General features: G+C 41.8%; 1 long non-coding RNA gene across 1 annotated transcript; it reads right to left on the bottom strand.

Moving 5' to 3' along the window:
• Window positions 1-641: 641 nt before the first annotated feature.
• Window positions 642-13,278, bottom strand: LOC117203554 (uncharacterized). The gene is made up of 3 exons (XR_004486390.2): window positions 12,892-13,278; window positions 11,952-12,101; window positions 642-4,034 (listed from the first exon to the last, which is right to left on the bottom strand). It is a non-coding gene; the product is annotated as an uncharacterized LOC117203554 (long non-coding RNA).
• Window positions 13,279-13,282: the final 4 nt, after the last annotated feature.

Below are 13,282 nucleotides of genomic sequence, written 5' to 3'. Positions count from 1 at the left end.
GATCCTATTTCCAAATGAGATTAAATTCACAGGTACCAGGAGTTAGGACTTCAATGATCTCTTGTGGAGACTATAAAGAAAAAACTCCTCCTAGGTGTTTCCTTTCTACTTGCAAAACTTCTGGCCACAAAATGCTGGGGTAGCTGCCGGGTTTCCCCATACCAAGCAATTCTGCAACACCAGCTGGGGGTCCTACAATTCAGTTCAGTCCTGACACTACCTAGAGTTAGTGTCAGATCCCATAGTTTAAGGGCTCAATCCCACCCTCCACTACAGATGCCAATGGCAAGTTCAGGTTGTCACCTGTGCTTCTTACCAACTGGCTGTAAATTGGAGGTTCGCATGACCCCCTTCTAGGATTTAATTTACTGGAGTGGCTCACAGAACCCAGAGAAACATTTTGCTTACTAGATTACTGGTTTATTATAAGGGTATAACTCAGGAATCGCCAGATGGAAGAGATGCATAGGGCAAGACACGTGTGGAGCTTCTAAGCCCCCTCCAGGCCCCATTCTCTCTGCACCACCACGTGTTTACCAACCCGGAAGCTCTCTGAATCTTACCCTTTTTGTTTTTATGGAGGCTTCATTACATAGGCATGGTTGATTCAATCATTGGCCTGTCTCCTCTCCCCAGAGGTCGGGGGGTGGGAGAAGGTAGGGGGGTAGGGGGATGCAATGAGGGTGGGGCTGAAAGTTCCAACCCTCTAATCACCAGGTTGGTTCTCCTGGCAACAAGCCCCCATCGTTAGGACCTTTCTAAGAGTTCCCTCATTAACATACACTCAGGTGTGATTGAAAGGGGCTTTTTTTCTTTTTTTTAAATAAATTTATTTATTTTTGGCTGCGCTGGGTCTTCGTTGCTGCGCACGGACTTCCTTTAGTTGCGGCGAGTGGGCGCTACTCTTCGTTGCGGTGCACGGGCTTCTTATTGTGGCGGCTTCCCTTGTTGTGGAGCATGGACTCTAGCTGCATGGGCTTCAGTAGTTGTGGCATGTGGGTTCAGTAGTTGTGGTTCACGGGCTTTAGCGCGCAGGCTTAGTAGTTGTGGTGCACGGGCTTAGTTGCTCTGCGGCATGTGGGCTCTTCCCGGACCAGGGCTTGAACCCGTGTCCCCAGCATTGGCAGGCGGATTCTTAACCACTGTGCCACCAGGGAAGCCCAAAAGGGGCTTTCTTAAGAATAACAAAAAATACTTGTATTGCTCTAATCACTTGGGAAATTTCAAGGGCTTGGGGAGCTTTGTGCAAGAACAGGGACAAACACCAAGCATAATATTTCTTATTATAAATCACAATATCACAGGGACACAATTCAATCCATGACAGATGCTGTCCTAGACGAGCTTACCAAAGCCTCTCTCAGCCCAATAATGCTGAACTACAGCAGAAACACAGAAAGCAACACTAATAGGAAATATTACCACCATCACCACACAACTTGCTTGATTCCTTGGAGGTGGCTCTAGGCAGCAGCCTGTTGGGGGTCTTAGAGAAGAGAGGTGAAGAGAGTGAGGTAATTTTAGATGTGAGAATATAATAGGGAGGAACAAATCTGACTCCATATTGGATCTACTTCTTTTACTTTGAAGTTTGTATTCTATTGCTTTTGCTAGAAGTTTATTACTAAAGGGAAAGTACACATAATGGCCCATCCCCGGGAACCCTGCCTCCCCTACCTCAGCGTTAAGCTAAAATGCCTTTGTTTAACTCACAGGAAACATCCTGACTGGGCACACCTGTAAATGGCTTCACGAAAGAAGTAATTAACACATCCCCTCTGGAGTCTGGCCGGAACCAGGAAATATTTGCAACAACTTATTGTCTTTTTCACTTTACCCCCTCACCTACCCCTCTTTGTTCTATAAAAGAAACTAGCATCCAAACCTGCGCAAGATGGTTCTTTGGGACACTAGTCCGACACCTCAGTCTGCTGGCTTTCCAAATAAAGTCTCTATTCCTTGCCCAATGACTCGTGTCTTGATTTATTGGCCTGTCATACAGTGAGAAGTATGAACCTGGAGTAGGTAACAAGAACAGGTAGAAGGTTGTGTGGTCTCTGGAGAGGAAAAAGGCTATACTGCAGGGAAGTAGGCAGATGTTTGGGAGGACACAGTGCTTAGTCCAGACTTCTTGTACATAAAATCGTACCAGGAACCTGGGTTGGCTTCATTAGCCAGGGGCTTTGGTTGAAGTGCAGGCTTGGAGTGGAGGAACACTGTCGTGGGGAATCTTATGGTCCAAGGTAATATACCTCTACTATGTCAGCGGCAGCCACAGTGCCAGGAGCAGTTTGGAGAGAGGTGTGTAGGGGTGGCAAAAGATGGGGTGAAGGTGGGGGAGCAGCCATGCAGCCAAAGGTAGGCACATGTGAATAGCTACATTTATGTAAAATATAAATATGGACATATTTAATCAAAAAAATAAGTTCCTTGAACCAAAAAAAATCTCGGGCCAACATATGCTAAAATTAAGCATTTGTTAAAAGGTTTTCAAGTAGATCACTATTACAAAGCTGGGGTTTGTCCAAGCTGGAAAACTTCCCAATAAAATAGTCTAGATATATAAGCAAGTAAGAGGGTGCTCTCAGTAGCCCAGACAAATGTGCTGTTTCCCACACTGTACATGGAATTTTTATAGCTTATTTGTGGATAGAAAATAGCTTAAAATATTTGCAGGGACTTGTCCCTTTCTTCAGAAAGAGTTGTGGTTAATTAGAATTTCTATTTTGTTTTGCTCCCTGATCTCTCAGTTGCCTTGTAAGCTATTAAGTGATGTTCAAGCATTTTGTTTTGAGGCATAGAAGTTGTTTTGCATTGTTCTGCACAAACACATCAAACACGGTGTTGAAGTACTTTAAAGTTATTAGGCAACTGAATACATTGTTATTGTTTTCCTTAGTGGCCAATGGCTCAGGTATTAAAACAAAGCTCTTGCCTCCTATGCAGTATTGTGGGATACATTAGTGATACATTATTAATAGAGTTAGAAGTTTGTATTTTTAGACTTGGTTAAATTGGGAAAAGAAAAGGGTAGTTATGCAGGCGAAATTGAATAAAAATATATGTGGGACTGAAATGTAAATAGTTGGCATAATTTGAAGAAAGTTTTCACCTGAAATGCATAAGATAATCAGTCCAAAAAATATATTTTACAGCACATCCTCCTATCACTGCTATTTTAACATTTGTGAGACAAAATAAAATTTTGTCTGAGTCTTTAAACAAAGAGGTAAGTGTAAGTACTAGTCATAATTTGGTTGGGACCAAAAGTCCAGTTAGGTTCAACCAAATGTATAAATGGAATGGCTCCTTAATTATCTGTACAATGACATAAAGAAGATGTAGCTAATTAGAATATACAGCATAAATTTTAACTCTTGTGAGTGTCAGCAAAGAGCTAGACACATTAAACAATGGATCTAGAAATCTACCTTCCTAAGGGTCTAAATTGGACTTACAAGATATAAATATAGGCAAGGATAAGCTTCTGTACCATTAAAACATCTGGAAAATGAGTTTTGTGATAATACAGTAGTAATTCTGGGCCTATTCCAAATTATGAAAACCTGTCATAATTATACTTCTGTTTTATCAAGCAATTTGAAGTGCAATTTAGAAGGAAGGAAGGTGAATTGGAAATTACAATTAATTCAGGAATTCTGCCCTGTTCAGATGAATACCTGGGGTTGGAGTTGTGATGCTTTTTCTGAACTTTACCTGAATAATCATTAAATATAATTTAACATTTTGTAAGCAGCTTTTGGGAGGAAAGAGCTCTTTGCAGGAAAGAGTTCCCTGCAGGAGGCCCCTTTTGTCTTGACACTAACGTTAAACCAGGCATCCCCCATGTTCTACTCACCTCTGGACCAAGCACACCTTTCAAATCTTTTGATCACACAATACCTTGCCTAACGTGTTGGTGCTTTCCATAGATCAAAGAAGTAGAAATGAAGAATAAGGAATTAACAGATGACCAGATCTCTTCTCTAGCTTCCCCTTCCGTAAGCTCCCAAACTGTGTGAATAAGATTGCATCTAGAGAAAGACCACAAGAAGTCAACAAGCCTGCACATAAGCCTGCACACATTGTGGGATGGCAACAACTCTGACCCCCATCTCAGTGATTAACTGAGACTACTTCCCTTTTTCCTTTTAAAAGCTTTCGTGGCCGAGCAGTATCTTTGGAGATGGTTTTGGGGGACACTGATTGCTGGCAGATTGCCGGCATTCTGATTAAAAGCAGTTTTCCTTTCTACCAACATTTGTCTCTCTCTCGAGTACTGCTTTCTGAGTGGTGAACAGCCAGACCTGAGTTCGGTAACAATCTAAGCTTGTCCCTGAAATTAGTGAGGATTTGGGTTACTTTTCATTAATAGTGACATCTACGTGGAACTGCAAGGGTCACATTTTTCCTTGACTGACCAAGGAGAAAAATGTATGGTCATTATGAGGAACAGGCACAAACAATCAAGGAATACTGGTGGGAGGGCCCAGTGGTGCTGGGGATGAAGGAAACACACACAAAAGCATGGATCCTACAACTTCAGAGACAGAAGGTGTCGCTGAGGGTCGCTGGTACTGTGGACTTCTGCTGTGTACTGTGGCTCTAAGGATCTTCCTTAAAGACAGTCACAGGGAATAAACGGGCCACCTAATGGGTGGAGCTCTGGGCACCCAACATTCTCTGCATCCAGAGAGGGTCCATCTGATTAATATATTTGAGTGCTGCATAAGGTTTTGTAAAAAAAAAAAAAGACTCCACTGTATGACATAACCATGATAAAAATCATACTAGTTTTTTTTTTGAGTATAAGATGCTATTGAGGTAGGAAGCAAGATGGTGGAATAGAAGGACGTGCTCTCACTCCCTCTTGTGAGAACACCAGAATCACAACTAGCTGCTGGACAATCATCGAAAGGAAGACACTGGAACTCACCAAAAAAGATACCCCACATCCAAAGACAAAGGAGAAGCCACAATGAGATGGCAGAAGGGGCACAATCACAGTAAAAGCAAATCCCATAACTGCTGGGTGGGTGATTCACAGACTGGAGAACACTTATACCACAGAAGCCCACCCACTGGAGTGAAGGTTCTGAGCCCCACGTCAGGCTTCCCAACCTGGGGGTCTGGCAATGGGAGGAGGAATTCCTAGAGAATCAGACTTTGAAGCCTAGTGGGATTTGATTGCAGGATTTCGACAGGACTGGGGGAAACAGAGACTTCACTCATGGAGGGCACACACAAAGTAGCGTGCACATTGGGACCCAGGGGAAGGAGAAATGACCCCAGGGGAGACTGAACCAGACCTACCTGCTAGTGTTGGAGGGTCTCCTGCAGAGGCAGGGGGGTGGCTGTGGCTCACCATGGGGACAAGAACCCTGGCAGCAGAAGTTCTGGGAAGTACTCCTAGGCGTCCCAGAGTCTATCATTAGCCTCAGCAAAGAGCCCAGGTAGGTTCCAGTGCTGGGTTGCCTCAGGCCAAACAATCAACAGGGAGGGAATGCAGACCCACCCATCAGCAGTCAGGCAGATTAAAGTTTTACTGAGCTCTGCCCACCAGAGCAACAGTCAACTCTACCAACCACCAGTCCCTCCCATCAGGAAACTTACACAGGCCTCTTAGATAGCCTCATCCACCAGAGGGCACACATTAGAATCAAGAAGAACTACAATCCTGCAGCCTGTGGAACAAAAACCACACACAGAAGGATAGACAAGATGAAAAGGCAGAGGGCTATGTACCAGATGAAGGAACAAGATAAAACCCCAGAAAAACAACTAAATGAAGTGGAGATAGGCAACCTTCCAAAAACGAATTCAGAATAATGATAGTGAAGATGATCCAGGACCTCGGAAAAACAATGGAGGCAAAGATCAAGAAGATGCAAGAAATGTTTAACAAAGACCTAGAAGAATTAAAGAACAAACAGAGATGAACAATACAATAACGGAAATAAAACCTACACTAGAAGGAATCAATAGCAGAATAACTGAGGCAGAAGAATGGATAAGTGACCTGGAAGACAGAATGGTGGAATTCACTGCTGCGGAACAGAATAAAGAAAAAAAAATGAAAAGGAATGCAGACAGCCTAAGAGACCTCTGGGACAACATTAAACGTAACAACATACGCATTATAGGGGACCCAGAAGGAGAAGAGAGAGAGAAAGGACCAGAGAAAATATTTGAAGAGATTATAGTGGAAAACTTCCCTAACATGGGAAAGGAAATAGCCACCCAAGCCCAGGAAGTGCATAGTCCCAGGCAGGATAACCCCAAGGAGAAACACACAGAGACACATAGTAATCAAACTGACATAAATTAAAGACAAAGAAAAATTATTGAAAGCAGCAAGGGAAAAATGACTTAACATACATGAGTACTCCCATAAGGTTTACAGCTGATTTCTCAGCAGAAACTCTACAAGCCAGAAGGGAGTGGCATGATATACTTAAAGTGATGAAAGGGAAGAACCTACAACCAAGATTACTCTACCTGGCAAGGATCTCATTCAGATCTGACGGGGAAATAAAAAGCTTTACAGACAAGCAAAAGCTAAGAGAATTCAGCACCACCAATCCAGCTCTACAACAAATGCTAAAGGAACTTCTCTAAGTGGGAAACACAAGAGAAGAAAAGGACCTACAAAAACAAACCCAGAACAATTAAGAAAATGGTCATAGGAACATACATATAGATAATTACCTTAAACGTGAATGGATTAAATGCTCCAAACAAAAGATACAGGCTTGCTGAATGGATACAAAAAGAAGACCCACCTATATGCTGTCTAGAAGAGACACACTTCAGACCTAGGGACACATACAGACTGAAAGTGAGGGGATGGAAACAGATATTCCATGCAAATGGAAATCAAAAGAAAGCTGGAGTAGCTATACTCATATCAGACAAAATAGACTTTGACATAAAGAATGTTTCAAGAGACAAGGAAGGACACTACATAATGATCAAGGGATCAATCCAAGAAGAAGATAAAACAATTATAAATATATATGCACCCAACATAGGAGCACCTCAATACATAAGACAACTGCTAACAGCTATAAAGGAGGAAATCGACAGTAACACAATAATAGTAGGAGACTTTAACACCTCACTTACACCAATGGACAGATCATCCAAAATGAAAACAAATAAGGAAACACAAGCTTTAAATGATACAATAGACCAGATAGATTAAATTGATATTTATAGGACATTCCATCCAAAAACAGATTACACTTTCTTCTCAAGTGCACATGGAACATTCTCCAGAATAGATCACATCTTGTGTCACAAATCAAGCCTCAGTAAATTTAGGAAAATTGATCACATCAAGCATCTTTTCTGACCAAAACGCTAAGAGATTAGAAATGAATTACAGGGAAAAAACTGTAAAAAACACAAACACATGGAAGCTAAACAATATGTTACTAAATAACCAAGAAATCACTGAAGAAATCAAAGAGGAAATCAAAAAATACCTAGAGACAAATGACAATGAAAACATGACGATCCAAAACCTATGGGATGCAGCAAAAGCAGTTCTAAGAGGGAAGTTTATAACTATACAAGCCTACCTCAAGAAACAAGAAAAACCTCAAATAAACAATCTAAACTTACACCTAAAGGAACTAGAGAAAGAAGAACAAACAAAACCCAAAGTTAGCAGAAGGAAAGAAATCATAAAGATCAGAGCAGAAATAAATGAAATAGAAAGAAAGAAAACAATAGCAAAGATCAATAAAACTAAAAGCTGGTTCTTTGAGAAGATAAGCAAAATTGATAAACCATTAGCCAAACTCATCAAGAAAGAGGGAGAGGACTCAAATCAATAACATTAGAAATGAAAAAGGAGGAGTTACAACAGACACCGCAGAAATACGAAGCATCCTAAGAGACTACTACAAGCAACTCTATGCCAATAAAATGGACAACCTAGAAGAAATTTTAGAAGCTTTTGACAAAATTGAACACCCATTTATGATAAAAACTCTCCAGAAAGTGGGCATAGAGGGAACCTACCTCAACATAATAAAGGCCATATAGGACAAACCCACAGCAAACATCATTCTCAATGGTGAAAAACTGAAAGCATTTCATCCAAGGTCAGGAACAAGACAAGGATGTCTACTTTCACCACTATTTTTCAACATAGTTTTGGAAGTCCTAGCCACGGCAATCAGAGAAGAAAAAGAAATAAATGGACTACAAATTTGAAAAGAAGAAGTAAAACTGTCACTGTTTGCAGATGACATGATACTATACATAGAGAATCCTAAAAATGCCACCAGAAAACTACTGGAGCTAATGAATGAATTTGGTAAAGTTGCAGGATACAAAATTAATGCACAGAAATCTCTTGCATTCCTATACACTAATGATGAAAAAATCTGAAAGAGAAATTAAGGAAACACTCCCACTTACCACTGCAACAAAAAGAATGAAATACCTAGGAATAAACCTACCTAGGGAGACAAAAGACCTGTATGCAGAAAACTATAGGACAGTGATGAAAGAAACTAAAGATGATACCAACAGATGGAGAGATATACCATGTTCTTGGATTGGAAGAATAAATATTGTGAAAATGACTCTACTACCTAAAGCAATCTACAGTTTCAATGCAATCCCTATCAAATTACCAATGGCATTTTTTACAGGACTAGAACAAATAATCTTAAAATTTGTATGGAGAGAGCTTCCCTGGTGGCGCAGTGGTTGAGAGTCCGCCTGCTGATGCAGGGGACATGGGTTCGTGCCCCGGTCCGGGAGGGTCCCACATGCCGCGGAGCGGCTGGGCCCGTGAGCCATGGCCACTGAGCCTGCGCGTCCGGAGCCTGTGCTCCGCAGTAGGGGAGGCCACAGCAGTGAGAGGCCCGCATACAGCAAAAAAACAAAAACAAAAACAACAACAAAATAAAATTTGTACAGAGACACAAAAGACCCCGAATAGCCAAAGCAGTCTTGAGGGGAAAAAGCAGAGCTGGAGGAATCAGAGTCCCTGACTTCAGACTATACTACAAAGCTACAGTAATCAAGATAATATGGTACTTGCACAAAAACAGAAATATAGATCAATGGAACAGGATAGAAAGCCCAGAGATAAACCCATGCACCAATGGTCAACTAATCTATGACAAAGGAGGCAAGGATATAAAATGGAGAAAAGACAGTCTCTTCAATAAGTGGTGCTGGGAAAACTGGACAGCTACATGTAAAAGAATGAAATTAGAACACTCCCTAACACCATACACAAAAATAAACTCAAAATGGATTCGAGACCTAAATGCAAGACCAGACACTATAAAACTCTTAGAGGAAAACATAGGAAGAACACTCTTTACATAAATCAGAGCAAGATCTTTTTCGATCCACCTCCTAGAGTAATGGAAATAAAAACAAAAATAAACAAATGGGACCTAATGAAACTTAAAAGCTTTTGCACAGCAAAGGAAACCATAAACAAGATGAAAAGACAACACTCAGAATGGGAGAAAATATTTGCAAACGAATCAATGGACAAAGGATTAATCTCCAAAATATATAAACAGCTCATGCAGCTAAATATTAAAGAAATAAACAACCTAATCCAAAAATGTCCAGACCTAAATAGACATTTCTCCAAAGAAGACATACAGATGGTCAAGAAGCACATGAAAAGCTGCTCAACATCACTAATCATTAGAGAAATGCAAATCAAAACTACAATGAGGTATCACCTCACACCAGTCTTCAGAATAGCAATCACCAAAAAATCTAGAAACAAATGCTGGAGAGGGTGTGGAGAAAAGGAAACCCTCTTGCACTGTTGGTGGGAATGTAAATTGATACAGCCACTATGGAGAACAGTATGGAGGTTCCTTAAGAAACTAAAAATAGAATTATCATATGATCCAGCAATCCCACTACTGGGATATACCCAGAGATAACCATATTTCAAAAAGACACATTCACCCCAATGTTCATTGCAGCACTATTTACAATAGCCAGGTCATGGAAGCAACTGAAATGCCCATCGACAGATGAATGGATAAAGATGTGGTACATATGTACAATTGAATATTACTCAGCTATGAAAAGGAACGAAATTGAGTCATTTGTTGAGACGTGGATGGATCTAGAGACTGTCATACAGAGTGAACTAAGTCAGAAAGAGAAAAACAAATATTGTGTATTAATGCATGCATGTGGAACCTAGAAAAATGGTACAGATGAACCAGTTTACAGGGCAGAAATTGAGACACAGATGTAGAGGACAAACGTATGGACACCAAGGGGGGAAAGCCACGGGGGGTGGGGATGGTGGTGTGATGAATTGGACGATTGGGATTGACATGTACACACTGATGTGTATAAAATTGATGACTAATAAGAACCTGCTGTATAAAAAAATAAATGAAATAAAATTCAAAAGAAAATCATACTAAGTGAAGTAAGTCAGACAAAGACACATATCATGTGATGCCACTTATATGTGGAATCTAAAACAATGATATAAATGAACTTATTTACAAGAAAGAAACAGACTCAGAGACATAGAAAATAAACTTATGGTTACCAAATGGGGAGGGAGGGATAAATTAGGAGCTTGGGATTAACAGATACAAACTACCACATATAAATAGGACCTACTGCATAGCATGGGGAACTATACTCAATATCTTGCAATAACCTATAATGGAAAAAAATCTGAAAAAGAATATATATATATATGTATAACTGAATCACTTTGCTGTTCACCTGAAACTAACACAGCACTGTAAATCAACTATGCTTCAATTTAAAAAAATTATCCTAAGGAAAAAAATCATTGTAGTAGTTGGGCTCCCCTTCCCCCCACCCATGTTCCAGTAGCAATACTGAAGAATTATGAGAAGAAATAGCTAAGAATGCATCCTCATGAGTTAGTCTCATGCATTCCTGCATTCGGCGCAGTTGTTAAGAATCCACCTGTCAATGCAGGGGACACGGGTTCGAGCCCTGGTCCAGGAAGATCCCACATGTCGCGGCGCAACTAAGCCCATGCCCCACAACTACTGAGGCTGTGCTCTGGAGCCCATGAGCCACAACTACTGAGCCCACAAGCCACAACTACTGAAGCCTGCACACCTAGAGCCCGTGCTCCACAACAAGAGAAGCCACCGCAATGAGGAGCCCGCGCACCGCAACGAAGAGTAGCCCCCAGTCACCGGAACTAGAAGAAATCCCGCGTGCAGCAATGAAGACCCAATGCAGCCAAAATATATATATATATATATATATATATATATATATATATATATTTTTACAGGGCACCTACTAAGTACCAGCTAAAGCGCTTCATCACTATTCCAGAGTGGCTAGAATGAGCCACATGGCAACCCCAAAATACTGGTTGATTTGTTAACAGTTTGCACACAATTTTTTAATATGCTCAGCATGTATTCCAAATGGAATTATCAAGAAATGACAAGCTTCCCTTTCCACCCACGCTACAGATCTAGATTTGGGCATCCGAATGATAAGAAAAGCAAACCATTTGCAATTTTATTTCAAAAGATATTCACTGTGTTCCAAAAACTGGTGGGGGAGTAATTGCCAGGAGAGACAAAGGCTGGGACAGTGGGATCTGATGGCTCGGGCCCTAAGTAAGCAGAGAAAAAGTAAACCCACTGCTTGGGACCCTGTCCCTTGCTTGTCAGAGAAAGGGCAGTGGTGACTGTAATGAGGGCTGTAGCCAGGCCCAGAGGGAGCAGAGGGGGCTCTGGGGCTCAGAGTATAAGAGTAACCATGGACTGATATGCTCCAGAACATTCTGGTATATTCCAACATTCTGAGGCTTGTATCCTCATGGCCAAGATCCCAAGGCAGAGCTAAGGTTCAGAAGCCCCCGACTCAAAATTCGTGGCTTCTGAGTAGTCTGTTCTACTGAATGCTGACCAAGAGAAGAAACAAGTTTTTCTTACTTTGCTCTGAAGTAAACTCCTGTTTAGTTGAGATGTTGGAAAGAAGGTGACCAACTCGCAGTTTCCCCAGGACTTTCCTGGTTTTAGCACTGTAAGTCCTGTGTCCTGGAAACGCCTTCATTCCCAGGCAAATTGGGATGAATAGCCATCCTAAGGAAGTAAGAACCAAGTGAATAGACTGGGTATTTCAGTAAAACACCATCAGAAAAGTGGCTTAAAAAGCTGTGATAAGGTAGAGCAAATCTGACTCCATATTGGATCTGTTTCTTTAAATCTTTGTGCTCTATAGCTTTTGTTTAGGGTTAAGAATGTTGCCTATAGGCTGAAATGTACAGGATAGACCATTCTCAAGGCTCTGACCTTTAAGGGTATAACACTTTCCCATTCATATAGAGATAAAAAGTTGCAAAACTTCCCTGGTGGCGCAGTGGTTGAGAGTCCGCCTGCCGATGCAGGGAACACGGGTTCGTGCCCTGGTCCGGGAAGATACCACATGCCGTGGAGCGGCTGGGCCCGTGAGCCATGACCGCTGAGCTTGCGCGTCCGGAGCCTGTGCTCCGCAACGGGAGAGGCCACAACAGTGAGAGGCCCACGTACCGCAAAAAAAAAAAAAAAAAGTTGCAGAACAGAGAATAACATTTATCTTGTTGGAGGTTTACAGGATCATCCTGACCTGACCTACCTGGACAGCTGCAAGAACAAAGGATTCTGACGCGAAGAGGTCTCCAACAACCAACCATGCCCCTCCCTCACCTTGCCTTTAAAATGCTTCGCTGAAACTCCTCCCAGGAGTTTGGGATTTCGGGAGGCATAAGCTACCTGTCTCCTTCCATGGCCCTGCAATAAACCTTTCTCTGCTCCAAACTGACATTTGAGTTTGTTTGGCCTCAGTGTGCATCGCATAATAAAACCACTATCACTTTTTTTTTTTTTTGCTCACCGTTCCACATTCTTGGCTAGGATTGTCTGGGCGGTTCTTCCGCTGGTCTTGCTGATGATTTTTTGTGCGGCTGTATTGGGCCAGTGTTTTTCCTGGAGGATGGTCTCAGCTGGGATGCAGGGACATCTGGGTTTTGCTCTCCCTGTCCAAGTAACCTCAGGGCTTCTCCCTTTACCATGTGGCCTCTCCAAGGGGCTTTTTACAGCAGGGTAGCTGAAACTCTACACGGCAGCACAGGAAGAACAGGTTTCGTTCCTCAGACTGCGAAACCTGCCTGGCTTCTCAAGGCGTTGGTCTGGAATTGGCACAGTGTACTTCCGCCATATCTTACTGGTAAAAGGCAGTCACAAGCCTTTTAGAATCAAGGTGAGGGGACTATACTAGGAGTGGA

Source organism: Orcinus orca, chromosome 9, assembly GCF_937001465.1.
Source record: "Orcinus orca chromosome 9, mOrcOrc1.1, whole genome shotgun sequence".
NCBI lineage: Eukaryota > Metazoa > Chordata > Mammalia > Artiodactyla > Delphinidae > Orcinus > Orcinus orca.
This window is presented reverse-complemented; position numbering and strand designations above follow the sequence as displayed.